Source organism: Bos javanicus, chromosome 2, assembly GCF_032452875.1.
Source record: "Bos javanicus breed banteng chromosome 2, ARS-OSU_banteng_1.0, whole genome shotgun sequence".
Lineage (NCBI taxonomy): Eukaryota > Metazoa > Chordata > Mammalia > Artiodactyla > Bovidae > Bos > Bos javanicus.
The window spans coordinates 26,122,794-26,145,494 of NC_083869.1; the positions used below are offsets into that span (position 1 = coordinate 26,122,794).

The window sequence follows — 22,701 nt, forward strand, 5'->3', positions numbered from 1 at the left end:
TCATCAAATCCCAAAGCAGATTTTTATGCTCCAGGAATATAAAACTTATTTTTCATTGGCAAAAGTGTGTTGACTATAATGGTTCCTGTTTTGATTAATAAAGATGTGTTTTAGCCTAGTTATAATGATTTAAAATTCATGGTCCAAAATTTCAATTATGTTTGCACCAAACTAATATCTTCTGTTATTTACAGTTGCCACAATCTGCTCTCATTTGCCCTCCTAGTTCCAACTCTGTCCAACTCCATTCCATCACTGCCATCAGAATGGTCTTCCTCAAGCACATCCCTTCTTGAAATCCTTCTGCTGCTCCCCAGTGCCTAAGAACACATCCAGGCTCCTTAGCCCATCTTGCCCTGGCCCCTGTCTCCTTGCACCCCCTTCCCCCAAGTTCCAGTGATACCAACCAACTGTTCACCAAATCCCGTAAGCTCTCTTCAGCCTCTGTGTCTTTGCCCTCTGCTCATCCTTCTCCTCCATGTGGAATAACTGTGTTCTGTTTGTTCTTCAGGATGGTTCAAGGATCACCTTCCCAACAGTTTCTAGGTTGTTCCTTTCCCAAGTACTCTGGGAAGTACCCCAGGAAACCTTCTATCCAGGTACTTTTCATGCTGAGCTGTTCTCATCTGATTCTTGTCTATTACACACACTGGACTATTAGCTCTTTATCAGGAACTGTATCTGATTTCCCTTGTAGTTCCTCTGTTTGGCAGAGGGCTTGACACATATACACACATAAATGTCTCTGGAATGAATAAATTAGATTTTAAATAAGAGACAGAAATTTGTATTTGTAACATTTAATACCTCTGTACTGTTTATTCTCATGATGTGGTTTGGTAAGTAAATAGAGATGAATTTCCACAGATTAAGGCCAAAAGAAATGGAGGACTCTGAATTAAACAAATCTCAAATGTATTCAACTACAACTACTGCTAACAATGACTGAGTTATCAACTATCATCGTTATCAGAGTTATTTAACTCCGTTATCAACATTAACTATTTTTTAATGTATTGACTCAACTCTCAAAATAATCTCCATTTCACAGATAAAGAAATTTTGGAACAGAAAGATTTAATAACTTGTCTGTAAGTGGTTGAGCTGGGATTCAAACCTGGCAGAGTCAGGTTTTTTTTTAAACCACTGCATTGTACCACCTGCTGTGTGACCAAAACTGTGCAGAAAAAAAAGTAAATTGGGTACTTGCCTCACTCATCTATGCACTTACCCCACTTATTCTTTGCTTTTTCCACCTTAACTTGGAAACTCACAACTTTAAATATATTGAATTAACAGCATCAAACATTATCTAAGAATTTTTCTGGACTTAACAAACACCTATGTAGCCAGCTCCCTGCCATTTGCTAAGAGGAAGTAATAATATAGGCTAGGTCGTAAGATGTGTCAATTACATGCATTATGTTTCCTTTAGAATTAGTTTTACTTTCTCCTAAAGAAGTGCCTGCTTAAAGTTTTGACACCTATTTGTGAGGTTGTATTTTTTTAGTGACTTTTTCAAAGAAACATACACTTCTGAGTGAAATTTTAGATTACAAAGACCCTGAGAGAAGGGTCTTTGACCCTATGAGGCCTTTGACATCAAAAGAATTAACACACATAAAGAGAAATTAGAGGGGGAGGGGAGAGAGCCTGGAGCCCTGGCTTTCTATGGCAAATGGAGAAAAATTTTTAAAAAGAGGACACACATCTGGACATGCAAAATCAAACAAAAGTACAAAGCTGAATCATTTTGCAACTAAGTTTCAGAAACTGCTCTGGAGCAAATCAGAAGAAACAAGAAGACACCTGACTCAATGTAAAGTATTTAAATGCAGGGTTTGTTTCTCCCTTGGTTTGTACTTTATTTTAATCTTCATTTCTCATGGCGGTTTTGCGTGTGTGTGTGTGTGTGTGTGTGTGTGTGTGTAAAGGTGAGTGGTAGAGGAGTGGTGGCTGGCATAGGAACAAAAGCAGAAGAAGAAAAGATTTCAGTTCCCTGAGGCTTGAACACAAATTCTACTGCTTCAAAAGGTACCAAGTGACAAGAATTTCTCTACACTGTAGGCAAGCCATAGAAACAGAAATTGCAGTGGAAAAAGGAAAAGAGTAGGAAAAAATTTGTTTTGAGCTATCAAAAAGGGAACCTGGTGGTGGGGGGGAAAAAATCAGCAAGATATAGTCACCTTGAAACTATGCCTCTAGCTTCCAGAGTTCTGATGCTTTTTGATTTGTAAACAGTTTTCTGCAGAATACATGAATATTTCCAGAACTTGTGACTTGTGATATTTTAGTTTCTTCACCTCCAGTCCTGTGAATGTTCTTTTAATAATAATGGATTAGAGCTTATCTGCATCCTGGCTAGTTTTATAAAACCAAGTAATTGCTGAGCTGGGGAAGTAGCTTTATTCGCATTTAATATTTTAAAAGAGAAATTCTGCCACCCTCTGGACAGAAACCAAACATCTATTTCTTAGAGACTACCACAGAATACTGTCTTAAGGAACTGCCTTTAAAAATAAACATTTTTTTAAAAAATCTACGCTACAAAAGTAGAGGAGGGAGGAATCACAGTTACTTTAGATAGCATAGACAATATCTGGAGGAAAAACTCATATAAAAATACTAAATTGCTCCTAAGGAATTTTTAACAAAAGGAAATGGGCTCAAAGCACTTTAGAGAAAAAATCTTCAGTGTTGAACTCATAATCTTTCCAAAACCACTTTATAGCCTACACGTCTGCTTTCCAGCCTGCAACAGCCAAGTAAAGATTTCTCACACAATCTCAGCCATGGCTGGTTTCACCCAGTTTTCATTATTGGTGGAATTTTTAAAAATCTACATTTATATTAAATATATATGTGTGTTGGGTTTTAACTAGAATACTAGGACAGAGTGAGATTTCAGCCACTCTGAGACAAATTAGCCATAACAGCACAAATGGGCAGCTAGTTTCTGAAGCTTTGCTGTTGTCATCTACTGCACATGGAGTACTTAATGTCATGTAAATGAACTCAGAAATGCAGGGATGTGATAATTACCAGTAATAATGCTGGGTAAATCAAAACACATGACATGCCATTTTTTATAAATAACCAGAGAGAGAGAAAGCAGAAAAATGCTGAGGACCATACCTGGTTTTAACAACAGGATTTAGATGCTTCTGGTCTTGGAGGACCTTAGCCAGCTGCTTCTGCAGAAACAAAAGCTTTCCGTGGACTCCTTTAATAAATGGGTGGTCGAGGAGATGTGTGACCGAAGGTCGCTTTTCAAAATCTTTAATGAGACACCTGTTCACAAAAATCAACAAACAGTCCAAGTATTATCTGAGACACCTGGCTTCTCTGTAAATATGGGAGAGAGGAGAAAAAGCTCATTTATAAAACCTGATCACTAACCTTACATAGCTGTTTATTCATAGGTAGCAGAACATAGAGAAAAATATTCTCTACCAGTCAAACTAATCAAAATATCAGAAATATATTTTGTATGCTTTAAATATGTATTGAAAACACAATCAATTTAATTTGAAATATTCAAAATACTGAAAAGATAGATTGGTCAGACTACAATTTCATTACAAAAAAATGTTTACAATGGAGTCAAGTTGATTAGTCTATCTACTTTATTTTAGAAGCATATAAAATTATACATTATCATTTAAATGAAATCCTAGTATATGAAATGTCCAGTATTTGGTGGTTGGGGAAATGCATTTCGGAGTTTGCAAGGACAGAAATGAATCATAAAGAAATCTTCACAGAGAAGATTCAATCCCTTGATTTCTAATATCTTCTGAAGAAGCAGAAAAACCTCAGAACAGGAAGTGACTACAATATAATTCAGATGAATTGGAATGGAATTATTCAAACAGGGAACAAAAAGTCCATTCAAAATGGTAAAAACTGGGTTGTATTTAAACTCCTCTGTGGTTAATTGGTTAAAACTGCATGGTTGTAACCACTTTCTGCTTCAGATTCAATGCCCTTTTCAAAGAAAACAATGATTCAGTACATTTTGCTGTGTGCTGTATGTTATTAAAGATGATTCTGACACAGGAAATTTCTAGTGAAATTGAATCTGATGAATACCCCTCCAATTACCATCGTATTTCCATTCTGAGTAGCTGCCCTTGACAGGAGAAAGAAATTTCAACATCCACACTTTTAAGTTATCAGTCCTTAGCTCACACTGGAGACTTAGGGTAAACAGTGGATGTCTTTCTGCCCACTCCATAAAATAAACGTTTTCAGTTTCCCCAATAGTGACGTGCTAGCAACATGTGAAACACAACATACTTAAAATAATGAAATGCACTGACAAATGGTAAAATGTTCAGCCTCACCTTGAGCATCTTTTCAAAACATTTAAGAAGACACACTCCTCAACTGTTGGTTTTATTAAAAGGCCTTAATCTTTGTACTTCAAACCACTTTTGTATCCCTTGACTTCAGGTCCTGAAAGATACTTGGTAAATTTCCCAGTTATTTGGTTTTAGACTTGATTCAGAGGATTTCCTATCTATTGGTACTGGAGCTTTCAACTAGAAAAGCCAAAAGAACCCAGACTATCTCCATTCTGCTGCCTGCACAACTATAAATACCACCTCTGTCTTGCTATGGGAAGAAATCAATCATTTGACTTTTATAGGTCCAGGAGCCTTTTGTATTTATTATTTTTCTTATAAAATAAAAATCAGTGCCCAAGCCTGAAAAATACTCTGTTCATATTTTTAAATCAACAGTCTTCCTGGGATTCCACGTATATTCATTTATATATAATTATGTGACTACCAAAGGAAAATAAATGCTAATAATTCCCTAAGCACCTGGGAAGAAGGAATTTCTGGATAGTTTATATGGTCAGTAATACAGGTGTATGGCTTCATCATCTTGGCTTGAGGGATGGTGTATGAAAACTCCCAAAATAAGAACAGTCTGTGTTCTCTGAGAGTTCCTACTGAAGACGGACATGGTGGCTTCATACCACCACCCCTACCCAACCTGGATGGGAAACCAGACACTGCTGGGACCCCTAGCTAAGCCGGCCCAAGGATATTGTGAGGGTGCATTACATCTGTCTCCCATCACCAAACAGCCATACCTCCTGTACTCAAGTATATGCCCAAACATGGGGAATGCAATTCCTTAATAGATTTTCCCACCATATTAATTCATTTTGCTTTCTGAGCAACTCTCAACTGCTTGTTGACTAGCCAGTACTTAAATAGAAAACTCAAGGAGGCAAAAAGTGAGAGGCACACAATTAGTAGAAAATTTACAGCAGGCAAATGGAAAAATGAGCAGGAGCTGCTTCTGTCTTCTCCTTCGGATAGGTGCCTTGGAACAGTGTTCCAGGTACTCAAAGCTTTTTGGACAGGGCTTGAGACAGACCAGGAAATCCATATTCCACCCTTATGAAAATAGGTATCTACTGGATTCTGGAGATGCAATTAAAGGTGCTATAATATCTTTCAGAATTTTAGCATCCACTGGAAGAACAAGGTTGCAAACAAGGTTACAAGATCCTTTGGCATTTTGGAGAGGATTTCTCTCTGGATCACAGGGGGAATAAGAGGAATGAGGATAAATAATTTAGTGAGATAATCAGACAAGGGAGAAATTAACAAGTGGATCTGTGGTCTCTTGGGAGATTCAAAAAATATAAAGATGGTAGGCATTCTACACTTTGAGGGAAAGACCAAAAGGATCTATTTGTTAGTTCTCTCAGGAAGGCCCAAGTGGGCTGAATGTCATACCATTGGGTCAGCAAAACTGAAACTGAGTGTGTATGGGAAGAATGCTAAGCAGAGGTGCGACATTCCAACTGCATCGGAGGGTTTTTAGGAGAAGGACAGGAAGACCTTGAGGGTAGGGCCTTATTCTAAAACACTCTTGCATACTCTTTTCTCATGGGGAGCAAATAGCCAGGATGAAATGGACTTATTATTTTACTGATAAATAAAAGAAAGTTCTGTCTTAGGAACAGATATGGCTGGAAGTCAAACATTACTAGATATCAATCAGGTCGTTGAAATCATATCATTTCATTTGTTCAGCAAACATTTATTACACAACCAGAATTAGTCAAAATAGATTAATTCATAAAAAAATGATGACCCTTTTCCTCGAAGATCTACAATGTGATTTTAAAGATGGAAGGACAAGAGGAACATAGAAAACAGGAGAAACCAGTGTTTGATTATTTAGAATGAAAAGGTCACAAAAAAGCATAGGGTTTTGGAGCTAAAGGACCAAGATTTTCTATTCTAACCCCTCTTTTACAAGGTAAGGAAGTTGAGGTCAAGTCCTGATAGTGATGAGACCAATTCCCTGGCTCCCACAAGAGAACCCCTCCTACTTTGCAGTGTGTTGTTAAAACGGCACAGGCACAATGTGCAGACCAATGCTAAGTTATGGCAGGTGGGGGGAGCAGTCAGGTAAGCCTAGTGGAGAGAATGAGAATTGAGCTGAATTTGGGGAGAAGTTTTGGAACTAAATTGAACTCAATTCAGGGAGAAGATATAGAAGACATTTCCAGTTTGGGAAACTGGATCAGCAATGCAAGAAGCCAGATTAGGCAAGCTGTGTAGCTAGGAACTCAGGAGGCCACCAGAATGTTGACATTCACCTCCTAAGCTGCCTTCTTCGAATATCTAAGAACAATTCTTTGCTTTAGTCCTTTTTCCAACTTTAACTTGGGAATATTCTTTATTGTTTAAGATGTTGCAATTTTGTGCCCCAAACCCATAACACTATGCTTGTCAGCTTATCATTCTGTCTTATTCTCCTTTCAGGCAGGGATTTAGTGGATTGATATAGAGTTGACAGTCAAGACCCATAAGAACTCCTGACAGCTTCCATGACCTTTTTTACAGCATAATTAAATCCTCTAACGATGTGGAGAACAAACATGGAAAACTAAGGAAGTTATAATATGTTTATTCATTTCAGGATTTCTTATTAAATCAGGAATTGCAAATTCCAGATGCAGAATATTTTCTCCCAGCCTGGGATTCAACAGTTTTTATAAGAACATGCATAAAACATTGACTTCTGTGTGGGAATATAGGGGCTGGCCAATGTGAGGTAAGTTGAGTGAAACACTAGACTCATGAGACATTCCACTGAAAAATGAAACTAGTCTTCTGGTCAAAAGGTTGGGAAACACTGGTGATTCCCTAAATCAAGTAAATCTGGAGTTTCATAGTGCATATGAGCATATTAAATGTTCTTAGAAGTATGGAGGTAAAGAAAATTCAATTTTGTTTAGGTTCATGTTTCCAAACTTACTCGGCCACAGATCCTTTTTTTGTATCAATGGAACCAGGGCCCTGTAAATGACATCCTTGAAAGCTCCATTGTGAGAAATCAGTACCAAACTTTTGCAAATAACAGCTGAGTCTTCATCTCAGCTGATTGAGGGGAGACACTCAGAGCCCCTAATTTTCACCAGCATGTTTGAGATACATGTAGGCTGCATTTCTGCAGAAGACAGGGTCTTCTGGGGACCTGGGGAAATACATTCTCTAAAATAACTTCTTCCCAGAATCTTTGACTCTGGAAAAAAGAAATTGAACAAGGACTAGATTTAGAAAATATTGCTTTTTTCCCCCAAAATCGTAAGTAATTTTTTCTTTCAGTTCCAGATGTTTTAAAACTCTTTTTTAAAAATCTGGACTTATGTGTGGTTATCTCTGTGCTAAGATACAAAACAAAAGAATAAAAAATTAAAACTACCACGAGATGTATTAGCTGGATTTACAAAGCCATGGAAGGTGGTTTAGAATATGATAGAAAAGTCTGCCAGAAGAAAAAGGAAGCAAACTTCAGCCCTGAAAGAAATTAATCCATTACCTAATTTGAAATTCTAGTACCTTCCATCATGTATTCTTGGCTGAAGATTAATTCTCAGAATTCATTAGTGTCACCACATTAAACACAGGTTGTTGCAGCCATTTGCTGCAATCTCCCAGCCTGGCTTCTGCCAGAATCAGGGGGAAAATAAAGAGCCATTTCTTAACAAGAAACAAGGTCAGACTTCTGTGTCGGGCTCTGGAGCTGGCAGTGCTTGTGTTCCTTTTGCTCCCAAACGATCACACTGTTGAGATGTACCTGCCTGGCCGCTGTAAACTGGCATTTCATAACCAAAAAATCAGATGCCTTCAAGAGGGAGCTATTTATTAAGAGTCACTAATGGATGTTTACTGATAACTATGCTTGATAAAAGCAGCTAAAAAGTCAAAAACTAAAAATACTGGTGAACTTGGAGAGAAAAGCAGGAGAGGGAGCAACTGTATTCTACATGTTGGGACAAAAGTAGATGAAAACTTGAGATTCATGTCTCTTTTCATTTCTTTTTTAGTATGCTGTCTTTTATACTTTCTGCTGTTTTCTTGTGGGTTTGCTACTTAGTTTGTTAAGTGTTTCCGTTGTTACCGAGTAGCTGAACCTTCTTGATCTGAGCAAGCATTTCCCTGCCCCGTGATGCACTGCATCTGCAGTTTGTATCATTGGCAGACAGAAGCCTGAGTGAAAAAGAGGCCTCTGCATGAAAAGAAGAAATCCTCCAGAGGGTATACTAATTATAGGTTAAATATCAGAGCCCATGGTGCTGTCCTGGAAGGAAATTTCCATTTTGGAAGACAAGATTATGACAATCACAGGCATTTCCCCAATATGACTAATGCCTCAAAAGAAGGCAGGCTGAGAAACTTGACACTGTATATGTAGCAAAACCAAATCTCATTTGGTGAAAGACTTAGCTCCATTTCAGTTTTCATGTTCAGTCTGCAAATATTGCACATGGTAGTGAATTGAAATCATACACTAAGTTCACACATTGGGTAGGGAAGTAGGGTCCTAACCTGAAACAGAGAAGAGAGGACCAGAAGTCTGTTTCTCAGCGAGGCTGATCTAGGGTTATCAATCAGAGAAATCAGTCAGTATTTGCCAAAAAAAAAAAAAAAAAAAGCCCTCAGAAGGTAGGTTGGAGGGTTTTAAAACAGGAAGCTCAGTCCTTATTATGAGATGGGTAATGGGGTAATTTTGTTTAGGTTCATGTTTCCAAACTTACTCGGCCACAGATCCTTTTTTGTATCAATGGAACCAGGGCCCTGTAAATGACATCCTTGAAAGCTCCATTGTGAGAAATCAGTACCAAACTTTTGCAAATAACAGCTGAGTCTTCATCTCAGCTGATTGAGGGGAGACACTCAGAGCCCCTAATTTTGGCAAAGTAGGAGAGAAGTTGCAGAGTGGCAGGACCACAGGGCAGCTGGCATCTTGCCTGAGGTCACTAGGGTGAGAAGGCAGGAACAGAGTTAGAAAGATGAGTAAGTCAGCGCCACCTTTAGACAAAGTCATCAGCACCAAAGGTCCAGAGTAAGTTCAAGGGAACACAGGAAGGAAAGAGAAATGGAAGAACATGACATGTGCATCATGGCAGCTGGAGAGAGTCCTAAAGCAAAAGGAGGGTCCAGGATAGGAGGGTGGCCTGAGGGCAGAGAGCCACCATGTGTAACCTGGAATGACCCAGGATTGTGCCCTGCATGACACCTGTGAACACAACTACCTCTTCATGTTACCTTTATGTTTCTGATCCCAGAATCAATAGTAAATAGTTAGAAAAGTCCAGACGGACTCATTGTATTCTTAGGGAAGGTAATTAGTAACAGAAATTCTAGATCCTCAAGCATAGCTTGTCTGGCAGACAAGTTGAGGGCCACAGCCAGGAAGGACTGAGGGAAGAAGAATTTACTACACCACAAAAGAATGAGTAAAAGTGCAAGAGGCAAAGTGAGGAGAAGAACCAAAAGGAACCAGGCCAGAGCAGAGGAACAAGGCAAGATGGGGCTCAGGGGACACCGAAGCTGAGGAGAAGCCAAAGGAGAGGATGGCAGAGGTGCAGTCTTATTACCATTGTTATCGCCACTCTTTCTTCTGTCTCAGTTGTGCTTTCCACATTGCAAAGACTGGGGATGAGCACACCCTCTAATGTTGTCACCAAAGAAGACCCCCGTGTCCATGTCTTAGAACTAAGGCTGTCTTAAGGACTGAAACCAGAGGGCCCAAGTCACCACCTTCTCACTCCTCTTTTTCTTTCTTTCTTTCTTCCTTGATTGGGAAAAGTACTGATACTTTGCAATTAAACAGCTATTTCTCCAGGTAACTCTGGCCATGTGGTTTAGTCAGGGTGTTGGAAAAAAATGAACCATTACTCCATCGCACAGCTCCAGCAAGTTTATTGGACAATTAATCCATATTCAGATCCCACCATCTGGTTCAAAGGGTTGGGGAAGGGGTAGTCCCTGGAGATGGGAGTCCTCTGATGGCTCCATCTCTCAGGCCGTGGCTTCCCAAGGATCTGGGAGTTGGCTGTTGCTGCAAGTGCTGCTGAACTTCCCCTGCAGCAGCCAAGCCACTGCCTTTGGGACCTCTGTGAGGGGCTGAGGTTGGCCACAGGTCAGCCCTAGACTCAGCCAGGAAACCAGATGTGGGCCTTGGCTTCTGTGAAGAGGTTTTTGCTTCAGGTGGAAATTAAGGTAATGCTTAAAGCAGGTCAGGAAGATGAGGAACAAAGAGGGAAGTGATGGCTGAGCCCAGAAGGAAGTGTGGTTATGTAATTGTGGGTGAGTCAGAGCAAAAAGTTCATTTTAAAATGATATTAACCTTTAATTATTAATATAACTAGATTCATATAACACATTTATTATTATATAGAAACTATTATTAATCTTAAAATATTTAAAATAGTCTGTTGATTTATTTAAATGACAGTATACTTAATCACTCTTACTCAAGCATGACACATGTACTCACTCATTTAAAAAAATTGGGGTGCCAATCATTGGAGCAGTAATATATAAAGGTTAAAATCAGGGGTTAGGATCAAACCTAACTACTTCATATAAGTACATGATGATACACAAGTTAATTCTCTGGGCCACAGTTTCTCCATCTGTAAAACTGTAATAAAGTCATTGTAGGGAGTGAATGAGATGATCAATGTTCAGTGCCTAGTACATAGTAAGCACTCAATAAATGCCAGCTCTGTGGGCCAGCCACTGTACTAGGTGGTGGGGATACAGTCAGTCGGTTCACTGGAGGAAGATAGCATGGCATATGCATGCATAAAATGGCATATCCAGTTCCAAGTAGGATGAGTGCTATAAAAAAAAAGGTTAAAGTGCAACGGCTCCTTGAGTCAGATTTGAATAACACGTGCCCATTAATTACCTACTTTTTCTCAATGTGATTCCCACCACTCAGGATAAAATTACTATTTGATAGATGTCCTGATCAGAACTTTCAGAGTTCTGGGGGAACAAAGAATTTTAGGCCCTGACAATTCAGCAAAAGCAAAGAACTTTGGCATTTTCAAGTTCAAGCCTTTGGGCACTCCTATTTTTGAATGTCTGGCTAATTTCTTTGATTCAAAAATCAATTTCCATTTTGACAAACCGTTATGGTCTGCTTCTTAGTCCAGGTTTAAGTGCCAGGGAATATATGAATTCTAATCTTTCCCTTGATCCTACTTGCCATGTTGACTGGAATTAAATCCATAATTCTTATTTGTATGCATTTTTTCCTAGGAAGGGGAGGCAATGGACAGTACCCAGCCATTCCCTATGAGAAAAGAATAACCAGTTTCACAGTACATGACCATTACAGGTAGGACTACTCCAGGACTGGAGTGGGGAGGCTAGGAGAGTGCAGAATAAATAGAAGATATATGCCTCCCCCCAAAATTTATTTTCTGGGATAACTCCAAACTTACACATATGAAACATTTAGAGATCCAAGTGGGATTAAATTCATTGATTCATTCAAACACTTACTAGGTATTTACTGTGAATGGCACTGCACCAAGTATTTCGAAGAAAAGATCCCTGGAGTGAGATGTCAACTTTTACGGAACTTAAAAACAAGCAATAGGATATAGACATCAATAACAAGAATTCAAGGCTAAAAAGTGTAACCACTAGAGTGGTTCAAATGAAGTAAACAATTCTAGTTAGGTAAACAGTGTTTCACTGGAGAAGTGGTATTTAGGTCTTAAATTAGGAAAGCAATATTGACCGGAAATACAAGAGAGGAGCATTCTAGTGCAGAACACAGTAGGAATGGAAGCCCATCCGCTCATATGGGGAACAGAGTAGAATAGGATAATACAATTGTAATATAGATGGGGTGAGACCAGGAACATCTTATGCAGATCCTAGAAGATCATACCATTGAGCTTGAGTTTTCTTTCTTAGTCACATTGAAGTGGCTTTTTTGAACAGCAAGATAACACAATTACTTTAAAAAACAAACTGGAACTATACTAGAAAGTAAATTAGAGGGAGGGAAGTAGGCAGGGAAGGGATCCATTTAGGAAACATACAGTCTGAATTAAAGAAATGAGAAGGGAAAAATGATGACTGTAGCTGTGGAACTTGAAGGCAAGTCAAGAGTATGGAAAGAAAAAACAAAGAACCATCAATGGAATCTTAGACCAAGTTAAATCTAAGGACAGACCTGTAGCTAAATCTTTGTGAACATAACAATCTACTTTTTACCTTCACTATCCAATTACAATCTCTCTTGATGAAAACCAAAGATCTTAAGTTACCAATTCAATGGTCTCTCCCCATTCTATTCTCTATTCACTGATGATCACCACTGACTTGCTCCTCCTTGAAATATTCTCTTTCCTTGCCTGCAATGATGCCACATTTTTTAGTTATTCTCTTACTTCTCCCTGACCACTTTTGCTCATTTATTTTCACTACCAGGTGGAATAAAATGACAAGGTAGAGGAGAGAGGGTCTAGAAAGACAAGCCCAAAATGAGGAAGAATGGAAGTAGAATATCAGCCTTTATGCCCACAGGCTTGGAACTTGCTGCTAAACAAACTCTGGCTTTACCTGATGGATAAAATGACCCAAATAGAGTATTTATTTGCATCCTATGGAGAAGGCCATTTCTACTCTCACAATTCCAAATAAGTCTACAGATTCCACTGCAAATAAGTGAATTTAACTACAGTGCACCTGTCTAGCACAAAGTGAAAATTAAAAGTGTAAGAAAAGCAGCAAATACTACTCCATAAAATTTACAGTTAATTGCTGCAAATGACTTTTATAATAGCCATAATGAGACATAATTTACATACCATAGAGTTCACTCATTTAAAGTATACAATTCAAATAGTTTTAGCATATTCACAGTTTTGTAACCACTAATAATCAATTTTTAGAACATTTTCATTGTCCCCAAAAGAAGCTCTATATCCTTTAGCAGTCACTCCCAATTTCCCTTCAACCTCCTTAGTCCCAGGTGACTACTAACCTACTTCCTGTTTATATGGATTGCCTAGTCTGGACATTTCATATAATATGTGTGGTCTTTTGTAACTGGCTTCATTCATTCAGCAAAATATTTTCAAAGTTCATCCATGTTGTAGCATGTATCAACACAATATTCCTTTTTATTGATAAATAATGCTCCATATAAGGATATATCATAACTTGTCTATCCATTCATCATCTGAGGGACATTTGGGTTGCTTCTACTTTTTGACTATTATGAATAATGCTTCTATGAACATTTGGGTACAAGTTTTTATGTGGACATATGTTTTCATTCCTCCTAGGTGTGTATACCTAGGAGTGGAATTGCTGGGTCATATGATAACTTACTTTGCCAACAAAGGTCCGTCTAGTCAAGGCTATGGTTTTTCCAGTGGTCATGTATGGATGTGAGAGTTGGACTATAAAGAAAGCTGAGCCCTGAAGATTGATGCTTTTGAATTGTGGTGTTGGAGAAGACTCTTGAGAGTCCCTTGGACTGCAAGGAGATCCAACCAGTCCATTTTAAAGGAGATCAGTCCTGAGTGTTCACTGGAAGGACTGATGCTAAAGCTGAAACTCCAATACTTTGGCCACCTCATATAAAGATTTGACTCATTGGAAAAGACTCTGATGCTGGGAGGGATTGGGGGCAGGAGGAGAAGGGGACGACAGAGGATGAGATGGCATCACTGCCTCAATGGACATGAGTTTGAGTGAACTCTGGGAGTTGGTGATGGACAGGGAGGCCTGGTGTGCTGCAATTCATGGGGTCGCAAAGAGTCGGACACGACTGAGCGACTGAACTGAACTGAAATGATGATAACTTTATGTTTAAGCTTCTGAGGAACACAAGACTATTTTCCAAAGGGACTGCATCATTTTAAATTCCCACAATCAGATACAATTTATTTTGAATATTTCATCTTGCTCTAGAAATAATTTAAGGCATCTCACAACAGCATGTGTTTAAATAAATAAAGGTACTTGCAATAAGGCAAGATAAAAATAATTAAAAGCAGAAGAGAAAAACAAAACAAAGGGGAAATTAGGGAATGAAAATAGGAATTAGAATACCAAATAAACTACTTTGTTAGAGGTGGCCACAGATTTGGTTCCAGGCTCTCAAGCAGTCAGTGTGAATGGGAAATGCAGTCTGTTCTCTATTTTTAAAATCCATTATATAAAAACAGACCAGCTGCTTGAAGAAGGATGATGAAGATGATGTTGCTGTTGACTGGTAAGGAGACTAGAGATTTACAACTTTACAGGGTTTTCACAGAAATGACTTCATATAACATAATGAATATTATTTCCCTTTAGTAAACATGGCCATGGGTTTCATAGGGCTGTTTCATATATCAATAACATGTTTAATCCCAACTGATATCTTGTATCAAAGAACCATCAAGTAAAAACATTCTCCCTGGGTGGCCAAGGAAACACAGAGTTCTCTGATCTTAATCTAGGCTTTATATCTACTAGCAACTAGGTGAATTTTTGTACAGTTAAGTCCCTTGATTTAGCACATGCTGAACGCAGCATCCAGATGCTGACATCCATCAAGGAAAAGAAAGGCAAGGTGCCAAGCTACCATGTGCTGTTCATTGCAAAGAATGGAAAGAAGATGGCTTAAAAAGTTTAGCCTATGAATCAAAAGCAACTCAAAAGTCAGGAGGGGAGATTGGGAGAGGTGGGAAAAGGACTGGAACATCACATCAGTTCAATTCAATTGCTCAGTTGTGTTTGACTCTTCGCGAGCCCAGGAACTGCAGCACGCCAGGCTTCCCTGTCCATCACCAACTCCCAGAGCTTGCTCAAACTCATGTCCATTGAGTCAGTGACGCCATCCAACCATCTCATCCTCTGTCATCCTTTTCTCTTCCTGCCTTCAATCTTTGGCAGCATCAGGGTCTTTTCCAATGAATCAGCTCTTTGCATCAAGTGGCCAAAGGATTGGAGTTTCAGCTTCAGCATCAGTCCTTCCAAAGAATATTCAGGACTGTTTTCCTTTAGTATTGATTGGTTTGATCTCCTTACAGTCCAAGAGACTCTCAAGAGTCTTTTCCAACACCACAGTTCAAAATCATCAATTCTTCGGCACTCAGCTTTCTTTTAGTCCAACTCTCACATCCATACATGACTACTGGAAAAACCATAGCTTTGACTATAAGGACCTTTGTAGGCAAAGTAATGTCTCTGCTTTTTAGTATACTGTCTAGGTAAGTCATAGCTTTTCTTCCAAGGAACAAGCGTCTTTTAATTTCAAGACTGCAGTCACCATCTGCAATCATTTTGGAGCTCAAGAAAATAGTCTCTCACTGTTTCCATTGTTTCCCCATCTATTTGTCATGAAGAGATGGGACCAGATGCCATGATCTTAGTTTTCTGAATGTTGAGCTTTAAGCCAGCTTTTTCACTCTCCTCTTTCACTTTCATCAAGAGGCTCTTTCATTCCTCTTTGCTTTCTGCCATAAGGGTGGTGTCATCTGCATATCTGAGGTTTTGATATTTCTCCTGGCAATCTTGATTCCAGCTTGTGCTTCATCCAGGCTAGCATTTCGCATGATGTACTCTGCATAAGTTAAATCAGCAGGGTGACAATATACAGCCTTGGCGTACTCCTTTCCCACTTTGGAGCCAGTTTGTTGTTCCATGTCCGGTTCTAACTGTTGCTTCTTTACCTGCATACAGATTTCTCAGGAAGCAGGTAAGGTATTCCCATCTCTTTAAGAATTTTCCACAGTTTGCTGTGATCCACACAGTCAAAGGCTTTATTTCATAAAGCAGGTAAGGTATTCCCATCTCTTTAAGAATTTTCCACAGTTTGCTGTGATCCACACAGTCAAAGGCTTTATTTCATAAGTGACATGAAAACAATAGGAAAGTCACATTTGCCTCTTAAATGATGGCAATAATGATTCCAACTAAAATTTCAGGCCATAGTATATAGTGGAAGTGGGAGGAGGATTAGATTAAGAAGAAAGATAATGGCCTAGTTCAGTGGTCTCGCTGGCATTGTGTCTACCCATATTTAGTGCCCTTTCTTTTACATGGTAAAATTTTGGTAATTTGGTTCTTTTGGTAAATATTTAAACTGACTAAATACTTCTCTGGCTGATTGCCAATTGTATGAATATTATTGATGATATTCAGTCAATTTGGGGGAAAAAAGCTAAATCAGGTTTTCATTAACAACCTAAAGTGAAAGTGAAAGTTGCGCAGTCGTGTCCGACTTTTTGCAACCCCCATGGAATTCTCCAAGCCAGACTACTGGAGTGGGTAGCTTTTCACTTCTCCAGGGGATGTTCCCAACCCAGGGATTGAACCCAGGTCTCCCTCATTACAGGCGGATTCTTTACCAGCTGAGCCACAAGGGAAAGCCCAACCTAATTGCTACTGAAAAATCTGGAGAAAATACTGTCAGATAAAAAGTAGTTGTATGAGATTTCCCTGGCAGTCCAATGGTTAAGACCTCTGTGCTTGCACTGCAGGGGGCAGGGCTGATCCCTGGCTGGGGAACCACAATCCCGCATGCCTTGCAGCAAGGCCAAAAAAAAAAAGTAGTTGTAAATGTCACGCAAATGAGGATTTTGCACAGCTACTGGCTGCCTGGGTTCCTGTTTGTGAGGATACAAACAACTAGCAACCCTGTCTTCTGCCATCCCTCTGCCCAGCTTCTGACAAAAAAGAACCTTCCAAGGCGATGAACTACAAAGCCAAAGAGATGGCTCCTTTTGCTTTTGGGAGAGACAGTTCTTCCTGAGGAAGTGGTCACCCAAGGAAGCCAGTTAGTGTTGTGCCTCTGTGTTTAGACCAAAAAATGAACACCAGGGAGGCCAGTACAGAGTCTTGTTCAAGCACTAAATTTTTGTATGATAAAATAGTTTTCTTTTTTAGGCAAGCGAAATCAACTGTCAAGGAGAGCCTGGGGAGTCCTTAAGGCCCCTGCATTAACATGAAGGAGCAGAACAGCTCCATCTATTACATCAAAGCCTCATCAGAGACCCTAATCCTTTCTGAAAGGAACTCTCAGGCAGCCAAGCCTTTAATTTGATGCATAATGGGCCCTCTAATTAACCCTTGCAAAGCAAAGCATAGACACACAGACACTGCAGGGAACAAATGTTCTTGGGGGTTGATAAAGAAAGTGGGGGTGGGTAGTGTGGATAGCTTCTGCTCCCACTGTTAGTGATCTAAGTCCATGCATATGTTTCTAAATGGTTAGCTTTCTGTTTTCCTTTTTAATTTTCCTTCTTCTCTCTACAGGGAATGTGTCACTTGCCTGCTCTGTACTGGTGTGTCCTGAGCTTCAAGCCACTCTAACTCAGTGACAGGCATAGACAGGTGATGCAGAATGACTGTGTCGCTAAATATATTCATAGCAGCAAATCAGTGACATGATAGGCTATTTCAGGCCATTTACTCACCCACCCTGCTCTAGGACAAACTACTTGTGCTCAAAAAAGAAAAAAAAAAAGTAAAAAGAGTAGGAACATATGCCTGAGGGGAAGAGAGAAGGAAGAGAGAGTAACAGCTCTAGTATTTCTCTGATGTGTTCTAATTCAACAGAAGATGTCTAGATTTAAAACGCCGTTGATCCTCCTCGTGGAATCCTATTACTGGATGGAGACAACTGTATACTATGTTGCCAAGGACAGGTAACAGGTTAGATGGGTCATGGGTTTCACACTAGTGTGCATTAATAAATCACATACATATTAGACTTCCGGCTCATTTTATCAGATAATGAAATGAATGATTGAATGTATGACACAGTGGTCAATTATCATGTGGATGATATAAATTCTATTGTGCTGAAGACATTTATCTGTGAATCGATCTGGCTTTTCCAGCAAGGATCATAAATTACTAGCCTTCCATAACCATATGATAAATACTCTAATAACAGAATGCCACCAACTCCTGGTTTCCCAATAAATTTCTACATGGTTTCAGTTAGAGAAGTAATGCAGAGAATCTGGGTTTTCTAAATCTTTATTCTGTTGTCAAAATTATATATAGTATGAAGACCATGGAGAAAAGCCTGTCTTTCCCAAACAAACAGCAGTATGCTAAAGTCAGCAAGCGCAAGCTCCCTACATATTACTGTTGTATTTTCAAGGATTTTGTGAACTGACTGATATTATATTGGTATCTTGAAATTGGTCATGGTAGGAGTCCTTTTTACCATGGAAATCAGTAAAATCAATGAATACAAATCAACCCCCTACCCCCACTCACTCAGTTGTTAAGTATCACTGCTTGTGGACTAGAGATCCTGGGGAAAGCTATCTGATAATTCAACAGCACAATTCAATAATTTACATAGGTAGAAATCTCTTTTTAGCACCTTTTCCCTCTAATTCTTTTTTTCTCATTTCCTGTCCTGTTGGATTAATAAAATTTTCTATAAACCTCTTTTTTCCTTCTGTTGATTTAGAAACTAGACAACTTTATTAACATTATCGTGCATGTTTAACATATTTGCTTAACTATAAATTTTCCAGTAGTTTTATCCTCACTTTGAGCACAAGAACCTATGCATGCCATAATCATGCTTTAAACACTGCCTGCCAGTTTTGTGACTGTTTAGTTTTTACATGTTTTAGCCCAAATAGTTCTCCCTCTTAGAGTTAATAGTTACTTATATCACTCCTTCAGATTGTTCCATGAAGTCAATTTCATTTCAACTGAATTTGTTTCATTTGTTGTTTTGGTGGGTTGTCTTCTTAGCCTTAGGTTTCTTTACATGTTTTGAAATATCAGTTGGCAGGCTCACTTTGAGGAGGAGAAGGGTTTTGTTTTCCTTCTCATTTCCTCTGTGTCCACCCCCATAGACTAATAACTGTAGGGCTGTGTCTTTTCTGGGTTTCTAGCCCCAGTCTACATTGTAGAATGGCATTTTGTGCTCCTGTTCCGTGATTGCATTAGGTACACAGAAGAGCCCATCCCTGTGGCAGCAGAAGATATAGATCCAGCTGCCTACATATCCTTCTACCTCCTTGAGTCAGAAGCTGGCTAACAGCCATCATCCCAGGGAACAGTCAGCACCACCTCAGGTGATGGAGAACAACAAGGAAGAAACTGCCACAATACAGAATCATATGGCCCCTCCCCTGCCCCATTCTTTTCCCAGACTCTTTTTATCAGTCCTGGAGAACCATCCAAACACTGCTTCAAGCAGAAGTCCAAATGAATTGCTTGAAGCCCTCTTAGTCCCTTTATTCACAGGAACCAAACTCCCAGACACCACTACTTGCTTTTGATCCTAGGAGACTGTGACTTCAGCCCAGCAGAGCACTTCTTGGTTTTATCCATTCCAATCTGTCATAATATTTAGAGTCCTTCCTTTCCTCCCTACCACTATGTTTTTGGCCTTTTCTTTTTTCATGTGGCCTGTCATTGTTACCTGTTTGGAAAAGCACAAACTTGAAAAGTCCCCTTGACAGAAAGTCTCTTGCATCTTAAGGCAAAAAATCCTTAAATATCAAAATTGAATAATTTCTTAACACTATCCTAAATTATCTTTTTAGTTACACCTATAGATAAGAAGAATGTATTAAGCTATTAACATATGTGGCCAAGATTAACATCTATCTGTGAGATGTGCCCCTGATTTTATTTTATGTGGAGGAAGCAAAGTTTAGGTCATAGGCCACAAACTCCCCCACTTCCATTTTCATCCATCACACATTTGTATTCCCCTAAGCAGCCTTAGTGAGGCAATGTTTATATTAAAAGGAAAATTTCTGAATCTGTGGGACACAGTGAAAGCTATTCTAGTGGGAAGAGGGAAGTTTATAGCAAGACAGGCCTATTTCAATAAACAAGAAAAATCTTGAATAAAAAACCAAACCTACCATCTAATGGAATTAGAAAAAGAACAAGCAAAGACCAAAGTCAGCAGAAGGAAAGAATAATAAAGATCAGAGAGGAAATAAAGGGGGATTCTACCAAAAGGGCAAAGTTTCAAAGGGGAATTCTACCAAAAAAAAAAAAAAAAAAGAAGAGCTAATCCTATATGCAGATGACACCACCCTTATGGCAGAAAGTGAAGAGGAACTAAAAAGCCTCTTGATGAAAGTGAAAGTGGAGAGTGAAAAAGTTGGCTTAAAGCTCAACATTCAGAAAATGAAGATCATGGCATCTGGTCCCATCACTTCATGGGAAATAGATGGGGAAACAGTGGAAATAGTGTCAGACTTTATTTTTTGGGGCTCCAAAATCACTGCAGATGGTGACTGCAGCCATGAAATTAAAAGACGCTTACTCCTTGGAAGGAAAGTTATGACCAAACTAGATAGCATATTCAAAATCAGAGACATTACTTTGCCAACAAAGGTTCGTCCACTCAAGGTTATGGTTTTTCCTGTGGTCATGTATGGATGTGAGAGTTGGACTGTGAAGAAGGCTGAGCGCCAAAGAATTGATGCTTTTGAACTGTGGTGTTGGAGAAGACTCTTGAGAGTCCCTTGGACTGCAAGGAGATCCAACCAGTCCATTCTGAAGGAGATCAGCCCTGGGATTTCTTTGGAAGGAATGATGTTAAAGCTGAAACTCTAGTACTTTGGCCACCTCATGCGAAGAGTTGACTCATTGGAAAAGACTCTGATGCTGGGAGGGATTGGGGGCAGGAGGAGAAGGGGATGACAGAGGATGAGATGGCTGGATGGCATCACTGACTCGATGGACGTGAGTCTGGGTGAACTCCGGGAGTTTGTGATGGACAAGGAGGCCTGGCGTGCTGCGATTCATGGGGTCACAAAGAGTCGGACACGACTGAGCGACTGAACTGAACTGAACTGAATCCTGTATTTCTCAAACAATTCCAGAAAACTGAAGAAGATGGAACAAAAACTCCGAATTTATTCTATGAGGCCACCATTACCCTGATACTGAAACCAGACAAAGATACTACAAAAAAAGAGAAAATTGCAGTTCAATATCTCTAATTAGAAATCTTCAACAAAATCTTATGAATCAAATTCAACAGTATATAAAAAGAACCCTGCATCATGATTAAGTGATTTATTCCAGGGATTCAATGTTCACAAATTAATGTGATACACCACATTAACAAAAGAAAGTATAAAAATCACATGGTTATCTCAGTAGACACAGAAAAAGCATTTGACAAAACCCAACATTCATTCATGATTAAAAAAAACACAAAAAGCCCTCAGCAAAGCTGGTATAGTAGGAAAACATACGTCAACATAAGAAAGGTCATTTAAAACAAACCCACAGGTAACATCATACCTAATGTGAAAAGCTGAAAGCCATTCCTTTCAGGAACAAGACAAGGATACCCGTTCTCACCACCACTATTTGACACAGTATTGGAAGTCCTAGCCACAACAATTAGACAAAAATAAATAAATAAAAGACATCCAAACTGGAAGGGAAAAAGTAGAAATGTCACTACTTGCAGATGACATGATATTATATATAGAAAATTCCCAAAATAAAATTAGTTCTCTTGTAGCTCAGTTGGTAAAGAACCTGCTGCAATGCAGGAAACCTGGGTTTGATCCCTGGGTCAGGAAGATTCCCTGGAGAAGGAAAAGACAACCCAATCCAGTATTCTTGCTTGGAGAATCCCATGGACAGAGGGGCCTGGCAGCTACAGTTCATGGGGTCGTGAGAGCTGGACCTGACTTAGCAACTAAACCACCACCACACAAATAATAAACTACCAGAAAGAGAAAGCAAGGAAACAGATTTAAAAATCACATCAAAGAGAATAAAATGCCCTGGAATAAAATTAATCGAGGAGGTGAAAGACCTGTACTCTGAAAACTACAAAGCAGTGATGAGGTAAATTGAAGGTGACACAAAGATATCCCATGTTCTTGGGCTGAAGAATTACTATTGTTAAAATATCCATACTACCCAAAGAAACCTACAGATTTAATGCAATCCCTATCAAAAAACCCAAGGAATTTTTCACTAGAACTAGAATAAATAATCCTAAAATTAATACAGAGTACTCAAAGACCCTGTATTGAGAAAGCAGTCTTGAGAAAAAAAGGACAAAGCTGAAGCCATCAGATTCCTTGACATAAGAAAAGGTATGGTAATCAAAACAGCATGGTACTGGCACAAAAACAGACACATTGATCAATAGAGCAAAATAGAGAGGACAGGAATAAACTCATGCATATATGGTCAACTAATCTAAGGCAAAGAATATACAATGGTGGAGACAGTCTTTTCAATTAGTGGTGCTGGGAAGACTGGCCCGTTAAAAGTGAAGAAATAGATACTAGAACATTTTCTCATATCATATATAAAAATAAATTAAAATTTATTTTAATTTATTATTTTAATTTATTTAAAATAAATAAAACTAAAATTAAAGAGC

The 22,701-nt window shown here is 39.0% G+C and overlaps 1 protein-coding gene across 1 annotated transcript in view; it reads right to left on the reverse strand.

The window, feature by feature from the left end:
• Nucleotides 1-22,701, reverse strand: part of MYO3B (myosin IIIB) — a 372,181-nt gene that overhangs the window by 268,315 nt on the left and 81,165 nt on the right. Inside the window, exon 3 of the mRNA XM_061435661.1 lies at nt 3,136-3,291. The gene's annotated coding sequence lies outside the window, so the exon portion shown is untranslated. The remainder of the gene's footprint in view (nt 1-3,135; nt 3,292-22,701) is intronic.